The sequence below is a fragment of the Cyprinodon tularosa genome, unplaced genomic scaffold (assembly GCF_016077235.1).
Source record: "Cyprinodon tularosa strain WSP-4 unplaced genomic scaffold, ASM1607723v1 ctg634, whole genome shotgun sequence".
NCBI lineage: Eukaryota > Metazoa > Chordata > Actinopteri > Cyprinodontiformes > Cyprinodontidae > Cyprinodon > Cyprinodon tularosa.
This window is the reverse complement of record NW_024039379.1, coordinates 853,091-878,930: the sequence shown is the minus strand read 5'-3', so window position 1 is coordinate 878,930 and position 25,840 is coordinate 853,091. Positions and strand designations below refer to the sequence as shown.

General features: G+C 42.9%; 1 pseudogene; it reads left to right on the top strand.

The window, feature by feature from the left end:
* Nucleotides 1-25,840, top strand: part of LOC119798741 — a 171,762-nt pseudogene that overhangs the window by 127,777 nt on the left and 18,145 nt on the right.

The following is a 25,840-nucleotide window of genomic DNA, read 5'->3' as shown; positions in this document are numbered from 1 at the left end:
GCTAAAGTTTTTGACCAATCTCCTACGGACCCTTTGGACCTAGTAGCATATCCCTGGGAGGTATTAGCTTGTGGAGAAGCTGCTTGAAGAGGGGCTGTTTTCAATGATCCTTCTGGAGGAGGTATATGCTGTGGGGGAGTATATTGTGGAGGATCCCCCGTGAGTGGCGGAGCTGAGGGATCGGCTGCAGCGGCAGCACCTCCCATTTGTGGGAGATTATGTATTTGATGTAGCAGGTCAGAATAGGGCCCTACGTACTCATCATCTTCCTTTCTATGAAACATTATTGATCTCTCCTTTTCCTTTTTTCTTTCTTCACTTTCTCTTTCTTTCCCTTCTTTCTCTTTTCTTTGTCTCTCCTCTCTCTCTCTTTTAGCTCTGCGCTCTCCCTCTTCTCTCTGTCCTGCTAATTTCATCCAACCCATGGTTTGCATGTAACCTTCTTTTGCCATCAAAGTGTCTTTATTTTTGCTTTTTGTTTTTATTTTTTGCTGCAATTCCTTTATGTTTGTGGTTCTCAATTTACCATTAAAACCGTAGTTTTTTATCCAGTAACACAACGGCTCTACCGCCCATGGGTCATCATTTTCAACTGCTTTCCAGTCTTTACACTGGAGTTCCTCCAATAACTTCTGTTTTTCTTTACTTTGCCCCTTTCCCATCCATCCATCCATCCATCTTCCTCCGCTTATCCGGGGTCGGGTCGCGGGGGCAGCAGCTTAAGAAGGGAGGCCCAGACTTCCCTCTCCCCAGCCACTTCTTCCAGCTCTTCAGGAGGAACCCCAAGGCGTTCCCAGGCCAGCCGAGAAACATAGTCTCTCCAGCGTGTCCTGGGTCTTCCCCGGGGCCTCCCCCCGGTGGGACGTGCCCGGAACACCTCACCAGGGAGGCGTCCAGGAGGCATCCTAAACAGATGCCCAAGCCACCTCAACTGGCTCCTCTCGACGTGGAGGAGCAGCGGCTCTACTCCGAGTCCCTCCCGGATGACCGAGCTTCTCATCCTATCTCTAAGGGAGAGCCCAGCCACCCTACGGAGGAAACCCATTTCGGCCGCTTGTATCCGCGATCTCGTTCTTTCGGTCATGACCCAGAGTTCATGACCATAGATGAGGGTAGGAACGTAGATCGACCGGTAAATCGAGAGCTTCGCTTTTTGACTCAGCTCTCTCTTCACCACGACGGACCGGTACAGTGCCCGCTTCACGGCAGACGCTGCACCAATCCGCCTGTCGATCTCCCGCTCCCTTCTTCCCTCATTCGTGAACAAGATCCCAAGATACTTAAACTCCTCCACTTGGGGCAGGACACCCCCCCTGACCCGGAGAAGGCACTCTACCCTTTTCCGGCTCAAGACCATGGCCTCGGATTTGGAGGCACTGATCCCCATCCCGGCCGCTTCACACTCGGCTGCGAACCGATCCAGCGAGAGCTGCAGATCACGACTTGATGAAGCCAACAGGACCACATCATCTGCAAAAAGCAGAGACGCAATCCTAAGGCCACCAAAACGGATCCCCTCAACACCTTGGCTGCGCCTAGAAATTCTGTCCATGAAGGTAATGAACAGAATCGGTGACAAAGGGCAGCCCTGGCGGAGTCCAACTCTCACTGGAAACGAGCCCGACTTACTGCCGGCAATGCGGACCAGACTCTGACACCGGTCATACAGGGACCTGACAGCCCGTATCAAAGGGCCCGGTACCCCGTACTCCCGGAGAACCCCCCACAGGGCCCCCCGAGGGACACGGTCGAACGCCTTCTCCAAGTCCACAAAGCACATGTAGACTGGTTGGGCGAACTCCCATGCACCCTCCAGGACCCTGCTGAGGGTCATTTTGAACTAAATTTGGGCCCAGTGGGTTTTCAACACCTGTCGTGTTCTAAACACTGGGGCTTCAGACAAGATGTGATCAACGACTTTTTGTGGTAAAACTCACTTCAACCCTTACAGGTGGAGTTTTCTTGTCTACAAACATCCACAAAAGCTCACCATTTAACCCTTGTCTTTTTGGTATGAAATACAGATATCTAGTGATATCTATATTTCCTTACACACGCACACACACACACACACACACTCACTGCGCAGTTAACTTTTACTTTATTTCTGTTTACTTATTTTAAACACAGAGGACGCCGCTATCCTATGCAGAATTTAACTAGTTTACTACTCGGGGAGCCTGCCCTTACAAACTAGGGGAGCCTGCCCTCCCGCGGACTTTAACTGTTTTAAAATTTCTATTTTACCTGATAGAGTCTAGAATTGTCAGGGTTTTAGTACAAAAGGGGGACCTCGTTACCCCATGCGGAATTTAACTATTTAAGATAGAGGACACCGCCGTCCTTCACGAGGTTTAAACTGTTTGCAAAGGGGAATCTCGTGACCCCACGCTGAGAGGACTTCAAAAGGGGAATCTCGTGACCCCACGCCCTTCACTTCGATCTTTTTTTTCTTTTTTTTTATATTATTATATTTTTATAAATTTTTTATATTTTATATATTTTTCTTCCAATAATTCACTCACTCCTTATTAAAAGAAAAACTACTCACAATTCTCTGCGTCCTCGAAATGCTTCAACCGTCGGACCCCAGCTTGTAAGGGAGAGACCAGTCCCGTAAAGGGTCTCTTTGCTGCGGCCGCAGGCTTATCTGGATCTCACTCACCTGCTGGGGGTCGTCGGGTATCTTGCAATCCGGCTCGAAGGACCAATTAATGTTAGGTTTAAACACCAAACACCTTATTCAGCAACCTGCACAAAGAATGACACAGAGAATTTAGTATATTTTACTTGCAAGGAGAGGGGATCAGAAACTGCATTCAGTTACAACTTCAAACCCACTCTGAAGCAGTATCTGCTCTCCAAGCCCTTTATTGAAGAAACGCCCTGATTACAATGTGGTTTCAACCGCTAAAGGGGGAGGGAACAGAACCCAGTTGAAACCAGAATTTTCGTACAACATCATACAACATCAGAGGATAAGGAGAACCCCTCTCCTTATCTAGTTGCACAGTTCTCCATTCTCCTCCACACCCTTAACGACATCTGTTAACAGCAGTCGCAGTCAACATCCCTCCTGCACAGACTTAAAAAACATTAATGACACAGCAAACAAAACTAAATGTTTTAACACTCTTTGTAATATGAGTAAGATAGAGATAACAAAATGTGTAAGTATAATATGATTAAAGTAGAATAACTTATGTACAATTAATTAACCCAACAGTGGTTTTGAGCTATACTGAGCGAGGCAAAGGTGGCAAATTTATAGCCTGACGTAGTCCGACTCAATTCTAGCCAGAATATGAGTCTGATGCTGCTCCATAGAGCTGTGATTATGGGGCGTGTTTCTAACCAACCAGGAAAAAAAATGCCTCTGCACTCAATTGGATAGATCTACAACCAATAAGAGCAACGGAGTGCGTGACGTATGTTAAGCCAGGCATAGTTGTTGTCAACAAAAATCAAAGCGTGCAGTTGCACGCCTAGAATAAGAAGATGAGCCTTGATCGCGTTTCTCTGTTCCTCTTTTAAAATTAATTTGCTGTCGATATCTTCTAGAACAGACCTAATAGCAGAATCTACTCACCTAAACTCTCCAGCGGCAGCCATTGTTGTTGTCACCCAAGCACGCATTGGTCACGTGGTTGATTACGTTACTGTTGATCATTTGTCCATCATTGTATAAAGCACGCCCTTACAATTTGATTGGATCGCCAGAGGGTGGGCGATCATACTCGTGCTACTATGGAGCAGAGCCAGACCGAACTTCCCGACCTCAAACTTTGTGGGCGGGACTAAATTCGGAATGGCACCCAGGCTAGCAAATTTAGGGAGGTGATTAGCTCAATTTAGGTGAATTTGGCGAAATTGGCCGCTTTCTTGCCCGCATATCTAAGAAGCAAAATTTGCAGAAGTTAGGAATTTTGAAGATTTGTATATGATTTAGCTGAGAACTACAATAAAAGAGCGCAGCAGAGACGAGGGTTTTTTTGTTATTAAAAATGGAAGACAGAAAAAATGTATATTGACAAAGGGTCAATTGGGAAGACTCTTAAGAAGTTTAAAGGTGAGTTTAAAAAAAATCATTAGTTTCTACCCAAGCTTTTGTGTTCTGTCCTCCTGGAGGACTAATCTGATCTGCTGCTGTGCTCTTCTGTTCCTCCACAGGTAGCTTTTATAACTATACCTGACCACCTTTAGTCTCTTCCCACCGGCGCTTATTCCCCTGTGGGTTTTCTGATCCACAGCTGCACCTCCTGGCTCTCCTCCTAAGCGAGTAGCGGCAAGCCGCCGCCTTCTCTCCCTGCTCAACTGTGCTGATTACCCCATGCAGGGCCGGTGATTGCTACAGGCGAGCTAGGCAATTGCCTAGGGCGACAAATGTGTTGGGGGCGCCCTCTAGCGTCGCCCTTAGGCTTACTTCCCATTAATCATAGAATTAGAAAAAAAAGCGAATTAAACCGGTTATGAAGCGTCCGTCAGTTTGACTTAACCTTACGTATATATAAATAGCAAAATATGAACAAATAAATATACCACCGTTTTTTTATTTATTTTTTCACATTTAAGAGAAAATCGGAAAAGATTCTGATCACTTTTCAAGCGCCCTCCAACCCGGAAGTCGTGACGTCAATCACTGCAGCATGTACACCAATATTTTGGAATGAAATTGTAAGCAAACAGATATTAAAAGTAAAACAAGTGAAGTCTGGCAGTTAACTTAGTTCGCGACTCGAGGATGGCTGAACGGAAAAGACTCCTCCTCCTCCTCCAGCTGCTGCCGCAGTCGGCCCGTCTTCATCATCCACTCAGAGTACCACTGGTGAGCGCACACAGACTTTGTAGCTTGTCCGGTCAGTTAAAAATATTAATTGTGAAATCCGTCTTGTAATCGGAAGCATACAAGCTAGTTAGCTTGAAAAGTAAATAAAGTTTCAGACGTGCTGCGTGATGATGTGTTCAGATTGGCTCAGTAAAATGACAATTAGGTTATCATGATGCGTTCAAGTGTAACGTAAAGAAAACGGGAAATTTTGTTTTATAATTAAACTACTGATGCCAACATTTATTAAAAATTACATTTAATTTAAAATACAATTATTTATTTGTTAAATATTTTCCTAATCACTAAAAACATGATGAAAAGTGACAGTAGACAATACATTAACCAACAATTGTGAAAATATATTCTAGTTAGTTTTATGTCATTTCGAAGTGGCCTATTACATTAGCCATGTTTATTGAAGGCTAGAAACGCTTTTGTTATGCTCACTTGTTAAGCAATAAAAGCAATACCAGTTCTGTTAATAAAATTTTGTTGCATCGTCTTTCCACCAAATAACAGAAAAGTATCGATAGTGGTATCGATAAAGACTTGGATTGATAAGGAGTATCGATAAAGGTATCGATATCAAAAAATATTAACGATCCCCATCCCTAATGTTGACATCATTTTTTTCTCAGAATTATGTGCTATATTATTAGCTTGAGAATGGGTAGAAGATACTAATATAAATAAAATATTTTGTAGTGATTATCTGCATTGAGTATTCAAAAGGGATGTACAAATAATCATCAAAATATATGAAGTTATGGCTGTTCATCATAGAATATGTGAACAAAAAAAAAAACAACAACTTCAAACTTTAAATTTTGTAACGGTATTCATAAAAGCACTTTTGTTTGTAGAGGGTTAATCCTTTCTTTAATCACTAATCAATGTCAGAAATCAGGGTAAATATACCTGATATATTTTATTTAGAGGAAAATTTTGTTTATGTCATTTCTATTTATGTTCAAATGATTTAATTGAACTGGAACAGAAAATTTAATTTAATGTTTATCAATTACTTTTTTATGTAGTCCTTGGTTGAAGAATTTCTTAAATTTATTATTTTTTATTTTGTTATTTGGTAATTTCTGAAATTGATTTATTTAATATTTGTTTAATGTGTGTTAAATTTGTTAATTGTCTGAAATAAATTCATTCATTGATTCAATCCAGTTTTTTAGTTATACTTTACCTAAGTGTCCTTACAGATGGTTAAAAGTGTTTTTGCACAGTCCTAACTTTGAGTGTGTAATAAATTATTTAAAATAATAAAAAAGAAAAGGTTCTGAAACCTATTCTGGTATTTGTCTATGCATCACTCCATGCTAAGTTACAGTTTTTTCTGAATGCTTAAACACAACCTTGATTCTTATAGCACAATTTCTAAAACTATTAATACTTATAGCAAATCCACTCACTGAGTTCACAAAACTAAAAGAACAAACACTGCTTTGCACTCAATTTGCAATTTTGTAACACACACTTTGCACAACTGTAGGCACAATTCACCGCACAGCACTCTTTGTGGAACTGTAAACACAACTCAATGAAGCACTAAACAGATGCTGAAAACAGTACTGGTATTTCGCACGGCAAAAGTGAGGGGTGGGGGGGGGGGGGGGGGGGGGGGGGGGGGGGGGGGGCGGGGGTAGGGCGCAAAACTCAATCTCGCCTAGGGCAACCAAAGGGCTAGAACCGGCCCTGACCCCATGGACTCCCCTGATCTCCCACTGTGGTTACATAGGTCTACAGGATGACAAAGCAGGCAGCCTGGTCCAAGTTCGGATTTGTATCTGTCCCGTTCTTACACTGATTTCCCACTGCTCCATTTTGAGCTCCAGAATGTGCATCTCACCTAACCGTCTGTTGTCCAGGAGATTCATCTGCCAATGCAGGACAGCAGGGCCCCTAACTGGGTCATGGATAGGCATTTGTACAGCACAAAGCAACTGTCATCCAGACCTAGCCTCTGGAGGAGGTGGTTGTACAGGTGCTGGTCATAAAATTAGAATATCATGAAAAAGTAGATTGATTTCAGTAATTCCATTTAAAAAGTGAAACTTGTATATTATATTCATACATTACATACAAACTCATATATTTCAGATGTTTATTTTGTTTAATTTTGATGATTACAAATGACAACAAATGAAAATCTCAAATTCATCATATCAGAAAATTAGAATATTACTGAAGACCAATAAAAACAAAGGATTTATAGAAATGTTGGCCAACTGAAAAGTATGAACATGAAAAGTATGAGCATGTACAGCACTCAGTATTTAGTTGGGCCTCCTTTGGCCTGTATTACTGCAGCAATGCGGCGTGGCATGGAGTCGATCAGTCTGTGGCACTGCTCAGGTGTTATGATAGCCCAGGTTGCTCTAATAGTGGCTTTTAGCTCTTCTGAATTGTTGGGTCTGGTGTATTGCATCTTCTTCTTCACAATACCCCATAGATTTTCTATGGGGTTAAGGTCAGGAGAGTTTGCTGGCCAATTAAGAACAGGGATACCATGGTCCTTCAACCAGGTACTGGTAGCTTTGGCACTGTGTGCAGGTGCCAAGTCCTGTTGGAAAATGAAATCTGCATCTCCAAAAAGTTGGTCAGCTGCAGGAAGCATGAAGTGCTCTAAAACTTCCTGGTATGTGGCTGCGTTGACCCTGGACCTCAGAAAACACAATGGACCAACACCAGCAGATGACATGGCACCCCAAACCATCACTGACTGTGGAAACTTTACACTGGACTTCAAGCAACGTGGATGAAGTGCCTCTCTTCTTTTCCTCCAGACTCTGGGACCTTGATTTCCAAAGGAAATGCAAAATTTACTTTCATCAGAGAACATGACTTTGGACCACTCACCAGCAGTCCAGTCCTGTTTCTCTTTAGCCCAGGCAAGACGCTTCTGACGCTGTCTGTGGTTCAAGAGTGGCTTGACACAAGGAATGCGACAGCAGAAACCCATGTCTTTCATACGTCTGTGTGTGGTGGTTCTTGAAGCACTCACTCCAGCTGCAGTCCACTCTTTGTGAATCTCCCCCACATTTTTGAAGGGGTTTTGTTTCATAATCCTCTCCAGGGTGCGGTTATCTCTCTTGCTTGTACACTTTTTTCGACCACATCTTTTCCTTCCCTTCGCCTCTCTATTAATGTGCTTGGACACTGAGCTCTGTGAACAGCCAGCCTCTTTAGCGATGACCTTTTGTGTCTTGCCCTCCTTGTGCAAGGTGTCGATGGTCGTCTTTTGGACAACTGTCAAGTCAGCAGTCTTCCCCATGATTGTGTAGCCTATAGAACTAGACTGAAAGACCATTTAAAGGCTTTTGCAGGTGGTTTGAGTTAATTAGCTGATTAGAGTGTGGCACCAGGGGCCATCAATTTTGAACCTTTTCACAATATTCTAATTTTCTGATATGATGAATTTGAGATTTTCATTTGTTGTCATTTGTAATCATCAAAATTAAACAAAATAAACATCTGAAATATATGAGTTTGTATGTAATGTATGAATATAATATACAAGTTTAACTTTTTAAATGGAATTACTGAAATCAATCTACTTTTTCATGATATTCTAATTTTATGACCAGCACCTGTATTCCCTATACTGGTTTCCTTTTTGGGAATCTGGTGTACCTTTAAAGTCCAACAGCTTTTTTTTTTTTTGCTATCAAAAGTGAAAACACTGGCAGTTGCTTTATAAATCCAGATCTGCCATGATGAGGTGTAAGCAACAACCAGCGGACTCCATAACGAAACAAGCAAATTTTTGCAGGTTTCACATTAATTGTGAAAGCAAACTCAGAGAAAGTCATGGACTCACCCTCTCCTAACTAATCAGGGCCTGCTCCTGCGCATCCATAACGAGTGCCTCTGTGCTGTCCTTCAGTCCGGCTTTGTCTAGCCATTGGTAGGATTTCCTGATATCCGCCACTTTGGTTATGTTTTGGTGGTACATCCCGTGTGGCTTATCCTCCTATGACAGAACCTCTAGCACCACATCATTTATTACCCATTGTGTGAGACATTCAATGAGCAAGACGTCGGTTGGAGCCTTGTCCTTGATGTATGGACCTTGGATGTTTGGCCTCCTTCCTTTTGGCTATATATATATATATATATATATATATATATATATATATATATATATATATATATATATATATATATATATCACTATTGAATTGAATAGAGTGTATACAAAATTAAATTTCATTTTATACAGCTCTCAGACAGTAAATGAGCATCAGCTTAGCAGTGAAACGAACATTTCATAAAGTATAATTCAGCCCCTTTTTTAAATGTCAAATGGATGGTTCTGCTGGTTTTTGTCTTCATCACTTAATTTCAACTTCCTCTTTTAACTTCCTTGTATTTCGTTCATCTGATGCTTTTTGTTTCAGTTTTAAGGGCTTTACCTGTGAAGCTCTCGGTGATTTCATCTGTGTAAACTGCTGGATGAATATTTACTTCTTTCCTTCTTTCCTAATTGTTCCTTGTTCCTCCCCAGATTGGATCAGCTGAACTCAGAGGTTCCCAGTGATCCACGTGCTCAGCACCATCAAACGCAGCTGAACTCTATATTTAGGGTCTGTAAATGAGCAACAATTACTTCATCAATTTTGTACACAATATTCTTCTTGCTGCACTTTTTGGATCGTCATTCTGTCCAACATGGATCTGATTATTGCTTCTATTTCAGTCTGATGTGTTATTGTGTTCCAGCTGCTGGAGGAAAACATTGTCACTTTTGTGAAGAATGAGCTGAAGAAAATCCAGAAGGATCTCAGTACAGATGACCCAGAATTCTCAGAGAGTCACAAATATGACAAGAAGGCATTGGGAGGTGAGGACGAAGATGAGAGGAGGAGCACCAGAAAGGCACTGATGAAGATCACAGTGAACTTTCTGAGGAGGATGAAGGAGGATGAGCTGGCTGACCGACTGCTGAGCAGTAAGAGGATTTCTGCATAGATTTAATCTGATGCATTAATTACAGAATTACTGTCTGAAGAGATGGTATCACATATATTAAAAAAAATCTTCAGAAGATAATTTGTTCCCTTCCTGATTTTTAATTGTTGTGTTCTTTAGAGCACAATGCTGCTGCATTTTGTCAACATAAACTTAAATCTGGTCTGAAGAAGAAGTTCCAGTCTGTGTTTGAGGTCATCGCTCAAGCAGGAAGTTCAACCCCTCTGAACCAGATCTACACAGAGCTCTACATCACAGAGGGAGGAACTGGAGAGGTCAATGATGAACATGAGGTCAGACAGATTGAAGCAGCATCCAGGAAACCAAACAGACCAGAAACAATAATCAGACCAGAAGACATTTTTAAAGTCCGGCCTGGAAGTGATCAACCAATCAGAACAGTGATGACACAGGGAGTGGCTGGCATTGGGAAAACAGTCTTAACACAGAAGTTCACTCTGGACTGGGCTGAAGGCAAAGCCCACCAGAACATCCAGTTCATATTTCCATTCACCTTCAGAGAGCTGAATGTGCTGAAAGAGAAAAAGTTCAGCTTGGTGGAACTTGTTCATCACTTCTTCACTGAAACCAAAGGAATCAGCAGCTTTGAAGACTTCCAGGTTCTGATCATCTTGGATGGTCTGGATGAGAGTCGACTTCCTCTGGACTTCACCAACAAGGAGATCCTGACTGATGTTACAGAGTCCACCTCAGTGGATGTTCTGCTGATAAACCTCATCAGGGGGAAACTGCTTCCCTCTGCTCTCCTCTGGATAACCACACGCCCTGCAGCAGCCAATCAGATCCCTGCTCATTGTGTTGGCATGGTGACAGAGGTCAGAGGGTTCAATGACCCACAGAAGGAGGAGTACTTCAGGAAGAGATTCAGAGATGAGCAGCAGGCCAGCGGGATCATCTCCCACATGAAGAAATCTCGAAGTCTCCACATCATGTGTCACATCCCAGTGTTCTGCTGGATCACTGCTACGGTTCTGGAGGATGTGTTGAAGACCAGAGAGGGAGGAGAGCTGCCCAGCACCCTGACTGAGATGTACATCCACTTCCTGGTGGTTCAGACCAAAGTGAAGAAGATCAAGTATGATGGAGGAGCTGAAACAGATCAACACTGGAGTCCAGAGAGCAGGAAGATGATTGAGTCTCTGGGAAAACTGGCTTTTGATCAGTTAAAGAAAGGAAAGCTGATCTTCTATGAATCAGACCTGACAGAGTGTGGCATCGATATCACAGCAGCCTCAGTTTACTCAGGAGTGTTCACACAGATCTTTAGAGAGGAGAGAGGGCTGTACCAGGAGAAGGTGTTCTGCTTCGTCCATCTGAGTGTTCAGGAGTTTCTGGCTGCTCTTCATGTTCATCTGACCTTCATCAACTCTGGAATCAACCTGATGGAAGAAACACAAACATCTAAACAGAATGAACCAAAGTCTCTCCATCAGACCGCTGTAGACCAGGCCTTACAGAGTCCAAATGGACACCTGGACTTGTTCCTCCGCTTCCTCCTGGGACTTTCACTGCAGACCAATCAGAGTCTCCTAAAAGGTCTGCTGACACAGACAGGAAGTAGCTCCCAGACCAATCAGAAAACAGTTCAGTACATCAAGAAGAAGATCAGTGAGAATGTTTCTGCAGAGAAAAGCATCAATCTGTTCTACTGTCTGAATGAACTGAAGGATCGTTCTCTGGTGCAGGAGATCCAACGGTCTCTGAGTTCAAAGCGTCTCTCTAAATATAAACTGTCTCCTGCTCAGTGATCAGCTCTGAGTTTCATCTTAGTCACATCAGGAAAAGATCTGGATGTTTTTGACCTGAAGAAATATGCAGCTTCAGAGGAGGTTCTCCTGAGGCTGCTGCCAGTGGTTAAAGCCTCCAACAAAGCTCTGTAAGGACACTGATTGATACTGCTATTATTGCTCATAGTGAGAAAGCTGCTAATGCTGCAGTAAATATGGATTCATGTTGTTTCACTTCATTTTTACTGAACCAGATCACAAAGGTAGGCATTATAAGGACATTCAAAATCAGACATTTCCACATGTTTTCAATGAAAAGATGATGACTCTGAAGAACTTTAAGTAAATTCTATTCAGTGTATTTCTATAGCTCCAATTCACATCATGTCATCTCAGGTCACTTTCCAGTTCACCAGATCATCCAGTCAGATTGATTCAAAGTTTTCTAAGGAAAACCAGCTGATTGCATCGACTCATTGACTCTTCAGCAATCCCTCACACTAAGCATGCTTGTAGCGACAGTGGAGAGGAAAAACTCCCTTTGAACAGGAAGAAACCTCCAGCAGAACCAGGCTCAGTGTGAGCGGCCATCTGCTGAGGCCCACTGGGGTTCAAGGAGACAGAAGCAGACATAGAAAAAGAAGCATAGATACAAAAGGCAACTGTCAACCAGCTCCACAGGCGGCCCCGTCCAGGAAACACACAGCCAGGCAGACGAGCTCCGAGCCAGCTCCCATGTCAGAGGATGAAGAGAGCACATCCAGTTAGTCACAGTCAGAGAAACAGGACTACACTGGAAAACAGGCCAAGCTCCAACATCTAGAAACAAAGGTGTTGATGGCAGCAGCACAGCTGATATTTCTATCCAGGATGAAGTCACAGCCAAACAGGAACAGACCAGATGAAGCTACTATGAGAAAAAGCAGAGAGAGCAGAACGTTAGAGATTGAACTAACAGATTCTGCAGAGTGGGAGAATAGAGATAGAATGAAGCAGAATGATGAAAAAGGGGGTCCCTATGTCCTCCAGCAGTCTAAGCCTATAGCAGCAGAACTATAGAGATAGCTCAGGATAACCTGAGCCACTCTAACTATAAGCTTTATCAAAAAGGAAAGTTTTAAGCCTAGCCTTAAAAGTAGACAGGGTGTCTGCCTCACGGACTAAAACTGGTAGTTGGTTCCACAGGAGAGGAGCCTGATAACTAAAAGATCTGCCTCCCATTCTACTTTTAGAAATTCTAGGAACCACTAGTAAACCTGCAGATTGAGAGCGAAGTGCTCTGTTGGGAACATAAGGAACAATCAGATCTCTGATATCAGATGGAGCTTGGCCATTTAAGGCTTTATATGGGAGAGGGAGGATGAAATGAAATAAATATTTTGATTAATTGTTTAATAATTGATTTTCCTCTATGTCTCCTCAGGCTGAGTGGTTGTTTCCTCTCATATGGAAGCTGTGCAGCTCTGTCCTCAGTTCTCAGCTCCCAGTCCTCCAGTCTCAGAGAACTGGACCTGAGTAACAACAAACTGCAGGATTCAGGAGTGAAACTTCTATCTGCTGGAATGAAGAGCCCAAACTGCAAACTAGAAACTCTCAGGTAAATGATCTCCATTCTTTTGAAATTAGATTTATGTCCATCAGCCCCTAACAAAGACAGTAATCCAACAGGCAAAAAAACTACATTGGAGCAGGAGGGGGGCTGGCATGGGGTCTTTCACACCTCAGCTCTTTTTGCTCCGCCTGGGGATGGCGATGGGCCCTCGTGGATAGTCATGGCTTGGCTGGTTGTTTATGGCTCTCTTGGGGCTTTCTTGCCTTTGGCTATGATTACTTGCCAGCTGCTAGGATGGGCAGGCCAGTTCCTGGCATTGGGTGGGGGTCCTTGACGTTGGATGGTTTGGTCCCATCCTTGTTGGGGAGCCGGCTGACTGGTGTAGCTGTACGGCATATGGGACACAATCTCCTTGCCTGGATGCATCTTGGCCTGTGGTGTGGGCGTGCCTTGCTGCCTGCCCTAAACCTTTACGCAGCCCATGCCTGCAGTCGGGTGAGTGGACGCTATGAGGTGGCTGTTGTGCTGTACTTGGCCTGGGGGTGGACTGCCTGGGTTGCGTTTGCAGCCATGGGTATGAGAGTGGGGTTTGGATGGAGTTTGGGTTGGTGTTTGGGGCTGGTCCTTGGCTACAGTGCTTCTATCCTCCCTATTTTGGCGCCCAGTCCCGGACCCTCGTTTTTTGCTTGTCCCCTTCCCACACTGGGGGTGCTGGGGATCTCCTCCTCAATCTGTGGGCCTGTTACCCCTAGGGGGATTGGCCCCCAGACCTGGAAGGATAGTACATGTGTGAGGAGTGTTAGTATATGTGTAGTTTCTGCCCCTGTGTGCGTCTCCATTGAGTGCTTGCATATGAGTGTGTGGGTGGGATTATGTGAATGTGACTGGATGAATGTGAGGTTGTTTCTTTCTACTTGTCAGGTTGGGTGTTACCTCCCCCACCCCACCTACTAAACATCCTAGTGGGCGTCGTCTCATACCTGGTGACTGTTGGGCCGGGCCTGTTCCTCCTGGTCCTCTGGGATCCCCTTTTGGTGGTGCAGCGACTGAGTTGATTCCTTCCCGCTATCATTGCAACCCCCACCCCCTTACAGGGGAACAGAACACCTCCCCTGTTTAGCCCGGCCAACAGTTCCCTTTAACGTCACCCCTTTAGGAGACATAGACAAGCATTTGGTATTGCAGGCTAACAAAGACCCCAAACCACCCCCATTCTAAAGGGGTGGACCCGTTCGTCTGTTTCAATTAACATGTTTTCTAAACCAAGACAATTCTTTGTTGGGCTGCTGGATAAAACCTGGAACTCAACGCTATGTCTGAAATTTTGAATTGAAAAATCTTCCTGGATGGAAGAGAAACGTCTTTAAACTTGGAAACAAAGTCCAGCGGATTGTTTTTTTTTTACGTTTTTGGAATTGCTATGAACTGGTTGACTGAGAATCTACACCAGCATATGTCTATAAGTAAACCAGGAATAAACACTGAGAAACAGGCACAACTCTATAAAGAAAGTTGTTGATATCAGCAGCTCACCTTAGATGTCACAGCTAAACAAACCCAGACCAGATGAGGCTACTATGTTGGAAAATGCAGAGAGGACTTAAAGTTAAGGGTTGAAATAACAGATAATGTGGAATTAGAGAAAGAATTAGAATAAAGCAGCTTAAGCCTATAGCAGCATAACTATAGAGATAGCTCAGGATAACCTGAGCCACTCTAACTATAAGCTTTATCAAAAAGGAAAGTTTTAAGCCTAGCCTTAAAAGTAGACAGGGTGTCTGCCTCACGGACTAAAACTGGTAGTTGGTTCCACAGGAGAGGAGCCTGATAACTAAAAGATCTGCTTCCCATTCTACTTTTAGAAATTCTAGGAACCACTAGTAAACCTGCAGATTGAGAGCGAAGTGCTCTGTTAGGAACATAAGGAACAATCAGATCTCTGATATCAGATGGAGCTTGGCCATTTAAGGCTTTATATGTGAGAAGGAGGATTTTAAATTCTATTCTGGATTTAACAGGAAGCCAATGAAGAGAAGCCAGGATAGGAGAGATGTGATCTCTCTTTTCCATTTTCATCAGAACTCTGGCTGCAGCATTTTGGATCAGCTGAAGGCTTTTAACTACAGTTTGTGGACTTCCTGATAGTAAAGAATTACAATAGTCCAGCCTTGAAGTTTAAAGATTTGTCAAATTTCTTTATCTAAAGTCTATTCCCTGTGAATCCATACCGCTGCTTTACTCCATGATTAAATTCACCAGATAGAAGGACAGACGGCTTTAAGGATTTGATGTTTAATAACAGATATTGTTCTGTCTCCTCAGGCTGAGTTACTGTAACCTCTCAGATGGAAGCTGTGCAGCTCTGTCCTCAGTTCTCAGCTCCCAGTCCTCCAGTCTCAGAGAACTGGACCTGATTGACAACAGCCTACAAGATTCAGGAGTGAAGCTTCTAGCTGATGGACTGAAGAATCCAAACTGCAAACTAGAAACTCTCAGGTAAATGATCTCCATCTTATTGAAACCAGATTTCTGTCTATTAGCTGCTATCTAGATAATGTAAAAAATAATTAAATAATAGTATTATTAACTTTTTAATTTTATTACCTATGAATCCAGACCAGTCTTTTATTCTTTATGTCAGCTTCATCCCTGGACTCCATCAGTTACGTCAAAGTTACCTCAACACTAGAACCATGGTTTTACAGGAACCACCAGTATATCTTTGATATTTCAGGTTGAGTTTGAAGATAGCTGAAAGCCAGCCTGTTCTGCAAGGTGCCTGTCAGTTTGTCAAGTCAGGCTTTTTTCTAGATTAATCAGTTTATATGTCATGTTTATTACAAAAAGAACATCATAACCACTTATGTTTTTTTTATTATGCAGTTCAGCTCGTGTTTTGGGAGGTTTTGCTTACAATGGGTTCTACCTGAACATTCTCCATTTCCCCTCCTGTGTTGAACTGTGTGTGCAGGTTGTCCGGCTGTCTGATCTCAGAGGAAGGCTGTGCTTCTCTGGCCTCAGCTCTAAGCTCCAACCCCTCCCATATGAAAAAGTTGGACCTGAGCTACAATAATCCAGGAGAGTCAGGATTGAAGCTGCTGTCGGCTGGACTGAAGGATCCAGACTGGAGACTGGAAGATCTCAGGTATGGAGGAACCTGCTGCAGGTGCAGAGAGGGTCTAATAGAAGGTCATAAAGGCATTTTTTCCTCTGCCTGTCATTAAAGCTCAGAATGTAGGACCCAGAATTCAGGCGAGACAGTGAGAAAGTTCAAAACACTTATAAACAAACATGAAAAAGAGATGTGCAGAGCTGTGGATCTGTAGCAGCTGCGGGGGAAGACGGGGTACCACCTATCACTGGCACTAAGGTTTAGGAGAAAACACGGGTAAGTGACCACGGTAATCTGACGGAAGATGATGATCCAAGTGAGTCACTTACCTGATTTACCAGTTCAGTCCAACTCATAACCCAGAGTGTCCCTGATGCAGCAGCCTCAGTGAACAGGCAGAGGTCCAAGCCAGATCAGGGAGACAGTTCAGAACAGGACGGTTCCAGGAGTCCGTAACCTGGTCAGGGATTCCAATAAGAGCAGGAAAGGACAGATCTAGGGTTCAGGTAGGTTCAGAGTTCTATGTTTTCAACAGCAAATTCGGCCCAAAACATCCAGATGGAAGCAGGCAGGACCAGTAGTTATAACAGAATAGAACAGATAATAAAATCCCTTTATTTTCCCACAGAGGGGAAATTCTGGTGTTTACACTGTAACTATGCAAAATCAGCATTAATGGAAGAACTGATTGAGGTTGTTGGGAACAGTGGTGGTTCTAGAGTCTTCCAGCTGCTGAGAGGAAGGATCTGTGATAACGCTCCCTGGTGCATTTAGGGTGCAACAGTCTGTCACTGAAGGAGCTCTCCAGTTCAGCACCAGCTTCATGCATGGTTTAAAACTAATAATAAAACACAAACGTTTGCTTGAAAGCAGGTCGCTGACAGCAGTGTCTACTCCTTCCTCTGAAAGAAAACAGCTCTTTGTTCTTTTCCACACGTTACTTAAAAAAATCTCTTATTGTTTCACAGTGTCCAAATGTTCTCATCCCATTGAAAACTGTTGTAAACCATATGCTTGTTAAAAAACATTAAATAGATTTAAATAGTTTTAAATCAGTATCACTGGTGATATTCTGCTATAAGATGTGAAGTAAAGAATAAAACAGTAAAGCTCATCTTTCATACATGTAAAACCTTTCAAATTTCTAGTTCTGTATGTTGGAATTGAGGCGAAGTTAACTTGGGTTGTTCTTCCAACTCAGTGCGCACTCCCGACAAGGGGATACAAATTTTCCCAGTAATAACTACCGTGGCACGACACCGGCTCAGCCTCGGAGTTAGCACCCACCCTTTCCGGTTGAATTCCTCAAATGATAATTCGTTTTGGAACTAAATGTGTTTTAGATTTTGTAATGTTGGTTTGCACCTCCCGGCAACCGTAGGATACAGTTTGCTGGTAAAGATTCAGTCATCCAGGTAATAGTCTTTCCAACAAATTTTAAAAAGTTAAAAAACAATCAACTGGACTTTGTTTCCATGTTTGAGGACATTTCGCTTCCAATCCAGGAAGCTTTTTCAATTCAAAATATCTGGAGCTTATCCAGGCTTATAGAGTTACACAAACAAAAGCCTTGTTATGGCTTAGAAGACATGCAAACCGGAAAAACAGCTCCACCCCTTAGTAATGCGGAGTCAAGGTCTTTGTTGGCCTGCAATACCCGATACTGGTTTATGTCTCTGACAATTGAGTTGTTAGGGTGATTGTTTGGCCTGGCTGATCAGGCAAGATGGTGCCCTGCATGGGGATGGGGTTTGAGGTGATAGCCGGAAGGGATCAACTCTATCGCTGCGTTGTAGATTTTTGAGAGCTGAAACCACCCCCCTCTCTTCAAGGTTGGTGTTTCTCTCTTAACATTGATGGCTTCCTTCACCCCCCTCACAAACCACCTGTCTTCTTTGTTCAAAAGATGAACATTCTGGTCCTCCAAAGAATGTCCTTTGACCATAAATCCGGGCGTACACTGCGATTTTCGGGGTGATTTTCCAGTCATGCGAGAATCTTTCGATCGGCCCGACTTTCAGCCTGATCGTGCGTCGTGAGTGGTGTAGTGTACAGGGGGTTACGAGCGGCGATCAGCCCCTCACGGACCACCTCCTGATCAGGAATTGGGAGGTCAGGAGAATATCAAACGTGTGTTTGATATTCTCCTGACCGTCGTGGGCAAATCGCTCAGCGGGCAAACAAGGATTCTTCTTTTTATTCTTCCTCTCAGATGTAAACACAGCAGCGTGGCAGGGATGCAATGAATAAAGTGCAGCTCCGTATGCAAAATTGACGGACCGCAGCAGCCACGCCTGTTCAGCTACGTCCTTTTTCCAAATATGTCATCACCTGGACAAAATTGCAGAATTTGCCAAGGCAGCGCGGTTCACTATAGTGAACTTAATATCCCTTTTCTATTTGTTTGGCTTCAGGATAGAGAGCTACAGAGCAGCTCCATCTCACTGCGGAGCTGAGTCCGACGTGCTTTTAGTTGTATAGTGAGAGCAGGTAGATCACTTCAGAGCGTCAGGCCAAACATAAATCGTAAGCCGTTAGCTCACACTGTACGACTAAACCCTGCGATTAGTCGTACAGAGTGAGCAGCAGATGCGTGCAACGATTTTAAAAAATCACACAGTGTACGCCCGGCTTTAGGTGTAGATGTACTGCAGAGTCTTGTCCAGAGGAGGGCGCTCTTCTGTATTGCGCCATGCATCTGTGGAGAGGTTGTTTGGTTTCTCCAATATAAAGATCAGAGCATTTCTCACAGCATTAAACTGCAGACACCACTCTGCTCAGATTAGGTCTTTAGGATGAACTAGTCTCTGTTTAAGGTTGGTTTTTCTTGCTTAACATAGATGGCTTCCTTCACGCCCCTCTCAAACCACCTGTCTTCTTTGTCCAAAATGTGAACATTCTGGTCCTCCAAAGAATGTCCTTTGTCCATCAGGTGTAGATGTAGTGCAGAGTCTTGTCCAGAGGAGGACGCTCTTCTGTGTTGGGCCATGCATCTGTGGAGAGGTTGTTTGGTTTCTCCAATATAAAGATCAGAGCATTCCTCTCTGCATTGAGCTGCAGACGCCACTCTGCTGAGATTGGGTCTTTAGGATGAACTGGTTTAAGAGTCTGTTTGGTTTGAAATGTTCTGGGATAGTGTTTGGAGAAAATCCTCTTGAGTTTTTAAGAGACTCCAGCAACATCATGGGATGGAGATGTTTTTGCGTTTAATCTTCTCATCGTTATGTTCTGCTGCATTTTGGATTTCCTTGCTGATTTGAAAACGGTCAGTTTGGGTATCTGGAGGTTTGGAGAGCATCTTTGATGGTTTTCTGTTCTTTGTGCTTCCCTTCTGTTTTAGTAGGGACATGTTCGGCCCGCTGTTGTAAGGTTCTGATGACTGAAAGTTTGTGTTCCAGTGAGTGGTGTGAGTCAAAAAGAACATATTGGTCTGTGTGAGTAGGTTTCCTATAGAGTTCGATATTGAGGTTTCCATCTCCTTTCATGTTCACCAAAACGCCTAGGAAAGGTAGCTTTTCATTGTTGGCATCCACTTTGGTGAACTTGATGTTGTGGTCCACCCAGTTGATGTGTCTTGTGAAAGTTTCCACTTCTTTTAGCTGGATTTGATGAATATGTCACATAACGAAACCAGTGGCTTGGTGGTTTTCCTCTGAAAGTATTATGTTGTGATATTTTACATGTAGGTTATTGATATATGATCAAATAGAACTGGAGTTGTAGCTAATTATATAAATCATTCAAAATCAAGGGTAAAACCAATTTAATGTTCTTAGTTGAATAATTATTACTATAATCAGTTTACTCAGCAGGATTTTAGGCTTCTCACACTCCGGGTGGCTTCTGGACCTGCGGTTAAAATCCAATTATTCTCCCCAGTTTAGTGACATAGGCTAGGCTATCAGGAGAACTATTAATTACCAACCAAAGAAATATAGGTCTATGTTTATTCAAATGTCACCAAAAGGAGGGTGAATCTGGCCTGAATGATAAACCATTCACTGTACAAAGCACAAATGACTGCAAGTCCCAAAGTTCAAATCAACCCATTGCAAAACCTGACCTAACTAGCTCACCCAAGCTTAGCACCTCATTTAAAGCATCAGATGGAAAAATGAAAAATTTTAAAGTGAGACGACTTGCAGTCCAGGCAAGGGGAAGGAGGGAAAGCAGCTTTGGATGTTGGCTCCACAACAATCTCAAAATCGGGTCGGTTGGTTGGTTATTGAGGAGGTCGTTCCTCTGTGATTGGACCGTAAAGGCACTGCGACACAGGCGTAGACTCCATCTTCTCACCCAACTCAGCGGGTCAGCACAATGATACACTGCAGTCCGTGGCTTTTGATGGCAGGAAAAACCGAAGTCTTCTAGGAGAAATTCCATGTGGAATTGCCTCTCCCTACAGGCTGCAGGGCCCAGGGAAAGAGGAAGAGCTTTTCCCGCTCTTTGCTTTTTTTGTTTTTTTGAGCTCTCTTTTAATTAAACACAAACAGTTACATTCTTGGCTGAAGATATGTTTTTTTTATATATATATTGCAAATTACACCCCCCTTCCCCCCAGAACTACTGTGCGTCTATCCGCAAGATCAAGAAGTAACTAGAAAATTTCTAAAGAAATTTTGAGGGGGGCCACCTACTGCCCGTTCAGGGAACAGGGCCAATACGGCCCTGAAAAATGATGTCGGGGCTCCCCAGGCCGACTGCTTACGCCTTTGAGGGCTGCTGAGGGAAGGAGAGTGGGCAAGCCCATGGGCACAGAGAGCTGTGTGCCACTTTGGTTGAAATCTGGGAAATAGACGTGCACAGCGTATGATGAACAAGGGTAATTTTGGTTGTCCATATTGAACTGCAGTGGGTAAAGCTCAGTTGGCGGGCTCCGCCCGCCTGCTAGGAGCCATTGCAGTGATGAAATCACCATTGGCGGGCTCAGCCTGCCTGCTAAGAGCCATTGCAGTGATGAAATTACCAATGGCGGGCTCCGCCCGCATGCTACGAGCCATTGCTGTGATGAAATCACCATTGGCAGGCTCAGCCTGCCTGCTAAGAGCCATTGCAGTGATGAAATTACCAATGGCGGGCTCAGCCTGCCTGCTAAGAGCCATTGCAGTGATGCCATCACCATTGGCAGGCTCTGCCCGCATGCTACGAGCCATTGCAATGATGAAATTACCAATGGCGGGCTCTGCCCGCATGCTACAACCCAATGTAGTGATGATAGCAGCACTTGTGAGCTAAGCCCGTGTCGTGGAAAAAATATCCCTCCAACGACTTAAAATTGGAGCTAAGTTTTATAAAAATTCAAAGTTCTAAAAAGCTGAAGAAAAGTCTTCAAACGATGATCAAAAATCAGGCAGAGGCAACTGGGTCCAGGTTGAGAGTGGTTCATTGCATAATACAGATGAACCACCCGAGATGCGTACCGGTCCACATCTGAATTACAAACAGAGATAATCCTGCTTATATTCAATCCTGGGGCCTGGGGCCCTTTCATCTTGGTGGAAGACCCACCTCCAAACCATATTTTATATTTTTAATTTAGCCTTTCTTTGATCTATCAAAGCTTTTTCCTTCACAAGTCATAGTGACATCTCTTGTAGATCATGATGACATTTAGTACAGTTAAATCAAAAACACATCATAGTCTTGATCATCAATATGTCAAAACAATGTTTTCATCCAGTGTGACTTATGATCATAACATTTCTTTGAGAGCGGTCTTACAGGTCATGATGACATCTGGTGCACTTAAATCAGAAACATATGACAATTTTAATCAATAATATGTCAAAACTAAGCCTTTCTTCCAATGTGATCTAAGACCATAATATTACGTCTAACCAGGTCAGCATAACCCTGGTGTTCCATGTTCCAGTAAAACATCATCCTTTCTGTGACCAATACTGCAGTGTGTTTTTGAAGATGACAACTCAATTCATCACAATTAGTTCAGCTTAGATGTGCAGCCCTGAACAACCCATTCTCAATGCGTCTGTCTCACAAACAGGTCTCATTTCTGCACCCTGGTTTTCAAAGGCCTCAAATGGCCTTGGACTCCCTTGGATGTTTCTATTCCCCCGCTCAATCTAGGTGTTTTTCCCACCCTGGTCTTATCTCTCAGACTTCAAGGCAGCTCCACAGCTGCAGCTGCAGAAGCCTTTTACACACACACACTGCTCTCTATCTCTCCATATTCCGTGGCGCACATTCTTTTGGACTCTGTGACCTGTATCACATAAATGTATTTAGCGTAAAACATTTATTCAATATGTAAAACATGTATCCAATATATTCTAATCATTGGTGTAGATTAATTTACTTCATCACCCGCATGCTAGGATCAATATAGTGATGAAAGCACAATTGGCGAGCTTTTGCTACATGCTACAAGGTTAGCAGATGCTTTACTACAGAGGAAATGGAAGAGCTTTATTCAGAATTGCACACTGAGGTGTCTTGTCAAAAGGCCCTGGTAGTGTGATAAAAAAAAAAAATTGGTTTAGTTTGGGTCATGCCTATGAGCCATATGGTACAATGAATGAGTGTGCATAAGGAACAGGCCTTTATTTTGTAGAGTCCCTGAAATCTTATTTTGAAAGTCTATCATGGATTTGCGTCAAAAGATGGGTCATGCCCAGCACTGATATAGAATTCTTCCAAATGTTAAATCACTGGTTTTCCATGTTATTAGGTGAATAGATGCTGTTGAGCCATATACAGGTGCTGGTCATAAAATTAGAATATCATGAAAAAGTAGATTGATTTCAGTAATTCCATTTAAAAAGTGAAACTTGTATATTATATTCATACATTACATACAAACTCATATATTTCAGATGTTTATTTTGTTTAATTTTGATGATTACAAATGACAACAAATGAAAATCTCAAATTCATCATATCAGAAAATTAGAATATTGTGAAAAGGTTCAAAATTGATGGCCCCTGGTGCCACACTCTAATCAGCTAATTAACTCAAACCACCTGCAAAAGCCTTTAAATGGTCTTTCAGTCTAGTTCTATAGGCTACACAATCATGGGGAAGACTGCTGACTTGACAGTTGTCCAAAAGACGACCATCGACACCTTGCACAAGGAGGGCAAGACACAAAAGGTCATCGCTAAACAGGCTGGCTGTTCACAGAGCTCAGTGTCCAAGCACATTAATAGAGAGGCGAAGGGAAGGAAAAGATGTGGTCGAAAAAAGTGTACAAGCAAGAGAGATAACCGCACCCTGGAGAGGATTGTGAAACAAAACCCATTCAAAAATGTGGGGGAGATTCACAAAGAGTGGACTGCAGCTGGAGTGAGTGCTTCAAGAACCACCACACACAGACGTATGAAAGACATGGGTTTCTGCTGTCGCATTCCTTGTGTCAAGCCACTCTTGAACCACAGACAGCGTCAGAAGCGTCTTGCCTGGGCTAAAGAGAAACAGGACTGGACTGCTGGTGAGTGGTCCAAAGTCATGTTCTCTGATGAAAGTAAATTTTGCATTTCCTTTGGAAATCAAGGTCCCAGAGTCTGGAGGAAAAGAAGAGAGGCACTTCATCCACGTTGCTTGAAGTCCAGTGTAAAGTTTCCACAGTCAGTGATGGTTTGGGGTGCCATGTCATCTGCTGGTGTTGGTCCATTGTGTTTTCTGAGGTCCAGGGTCAACGCAGCCACATACCAGGAAGTTTTAGAGCACTTCATGCTTCCTGCAGCTGACCAACTTTTTGGAGATGCAGATTTCATTTTCCAACAGGACTTGGCACCTGCACACAGTGCCAAAGCTACCAGTACCTGGTTGAAGGACCATGGTATCCCTGTTCTTAATTGGCCAGCAAACTCTCCTGACCTTAACCCCATAGAAAATCTATGGGGTATTGTGAAGAAGAAGATGCAATACACCAGACCCAACAATTCAGAAGAGCTAAAAGCCACTATTAGAGCAACCTGGGCTATCATAACACCTGAGCAGTGCCACAGACTGATCGACTCCATGCCACGCCGCATTGCTGCAGTAATACAGGCCAAAGGAGGCCCAACTAAATACTGAGTGCTGTACATGCTCATACTTTTCATGTTCATACTTTTCAGTTGGCCAACATTTCTATAAATCCTTTGTTTTTATTGGTCTTCAGTAATATTCTAATTTTCTGATATGATGAATTTGAGATTGTCATTTGTTGTCATTTGTAATCATCAAAATTAAACAAAATAAACATCTGAAATATATGAGTTTGTATGTAATGTATGAATATAATATACAAGTTTCACTTTTTAAATGGAATTACTGAAATCAATCTACTTTTTCATGATATTCTAATTTTATGACCAGCACCTGTATATCTAAAAAATATAGAGGCTTTTATTTTGTAGGGTCCCTGGAGTCTTATTTTGAAAGTCTATCAGGGTTGAGTGTCAAGGGAAGGGTCATGGACAGCAGTCATATAGTATCCATTTCCCAATCAGTGCTTTCTCCCTCCATTAGATTAATATGTGCTGGCTGTATAAAACAGCAGAGGTAAAATCCCTTTGAAGCTCTGTTACCTTCACAACGCTTAACGAGCCTGTCAGTGACAGAGAGACATGCACACCACTTTGGTTTCTTTTCTCTCAGGCTTTTTTGAATGGGAAAATCTACTCCGAACAAAGGAGCGCTGAAGGAAAACCGTAAAACGTATCTAAAAAATTCTTTCAGTCTAAGCGACAGCTATCCTTTGTCTCCGACTGGGGTAACTTTCATGGCTCTAGCTAATTCACAATCTTAATGGGAAGGAGAAATACAAATGTTTGTCACACCTGATCCTCTCATTAGATTACATGGAACTGCATGTTAAAGCTGGGCTGTCAAATGCTGGAAAACCTGTCCAAACAAACGACTGCTGAGCAAAGACCATAAATGGTATCTGAAAAATTTGTCTAAGCGACAGCTATGTCTTATCTTCGATTGGAGTAACTTTCATTGCAGTAGGTCATTCACAACCTGAATGGGAAGAGAAAGAAAAAAGTTTGTCAGTCCTGATCCTCTCATTTCACTTAGCTTCCAGGTGCTTAAAATCCTCTCCGAACAAAGGAGTGCTGTGCCAAAACCGTATGAGTTATTAAAAAATTATTTCACCGTGAGCGTCAGCCATCCCTCGACTTCAGCTATGCCAGATTTGGTGGATGTGCGTCATTCAGAACAATATTTATGATGAGTTGAAAACACATAGTCTCATTCGTGTTTCTCCCCTGTTCTGCTCAAAAACCAAATGAAAAAGGCTGATTATTTTCAATGACTTTAGGTCGGTCTGGAGGATTTTTAAGGAAAAGTATTAATCCTACCGTAATTCCAAAAACATTGTGTGGGTCCAGATGTTTCAGTCTACAAACTGACCAAAAATGGTGACTCTAGCTATAAATATGTGGCCGTGAGGGCGAGGTGAAAATGTTTTTTGCAATAGTAGTAGTGGGGCCATGCCTTCGGCATGTGGCCCCCCTAATAAAACATTAGTGAGTCATTTATATACATATATACATCTTAGACCAAAAAACAGAGCAAAATAACAAAAAAGTAATAACATAAATAAATAAAAATGAGTGGTTTGCACTACAAATACAAAATACATCCACTAGAGTGTAGCATAAACACA